At 50.8% G+C, this 882-nt stretch overlaps 1 non-coding gene across 1 annotated transcript; it reads right to left on the bottom strand.

Annotated features, from left to right (window-relative positions):
• Positions 1 to 573: 573 nt before the first annotated feature.
• On the bottom strand, positions 574 to 728 carry LOC122418754 (5.8S ribosomal RNA). Its single transcript, XR_006262646.1, has one exon. It is a non-coding gene; the product is annotated as a 5.8S ribosomal RNA (ribosomal RNA).
• Positions 729 to 882: the final 154 nt, after the last annotated feature.

An 882-nucleotide genomic window follows, 5' to 3' on the forward strand; every position in this document is an offset into this window, starting at 1 on the left:
ATGTGCGAACAATTCTTTAAAAACACGCTACATGCGGGCTCGCCCCCGTTGCGCGAGCGATCCGGTCAGTATCTGTCCTTTAAAAACTAACAATTAGCTCCGGAACTCGATCGACCGGCCGTTCGGCGGCGGCGTGTCTGCTCACTTATCAAAGTAGCGGCGAATTGCGCACGAGAATGGAAAAAAAAAAACAACGACGGACAACACGGTCCGGGGGGGCATGCCCCACCTCTCTCTCTTTTCCCATCATCTCCGCACACGCTCGACTCGAAAAATTCAAGGAACGGCCATTTGGTTGTGCTCGATTCTCATAGAGTATCGCGGGCGAATGCGAATAGATTTGAACTTCTCCCCGGCAAAGGGAGAAAATGAATTCGCGATTCGCACACGCTGGCTCACGAAATCCGGATCGAAGGGACTCGATCTCCGAGACTTGCGGGAGAGCGCGTTATTTCAAGCGACGCAGACGCGCACCCCCTTTTGTACAAGGGCATGGGGTCAACGAACGCCCAATACATTCGCTACACGCGATGACGAAATCATCGCGAGAGCAGTCTAAATTTTATGCATAAACGACCCTCAGCCAGGCGTGGTCCGGGAATTGTATCCGTGGACCGCAATGTGCGTTCGAAATGTCGATGTTCATGTGTCCTGCAGTTCACAAGTTGACGCGCAATTAGCTGCGTTCTTCATCGACCCACGAGCCAAGTGATCCACCGTTCAGGGTAATCATATAATAACATATTTGTGCGTTACAAACAGCATTATTCATAAATCTTGTTCTTAAAAATTCGAGCATCGTCGACAAGGACGGTTTCGCAAGCCCGCCAACCCTAAAATAATTTAAGGGAGACGCGACGAGCGAAGTCGCTGGTACAAGCG

The sequence above is a fragment of the Venturia canescens genome, unplaced genomic scaffold (assembly GCF_019457755.1).
Source record: "Venturia canescens isolate UGA unplaced genomic scaffold, ASM1945775v1 PGA_scaffold_47__1_contigs__length_35594, whole genome shotgun sequence".
Taxonomy (NCBI): domain Eukaryota; kingdom Metazoa; phylum Arthropoda; class Insecta; order Hymenoptera; family Ichneumonidae; genus Venturia; species Venturia canescens.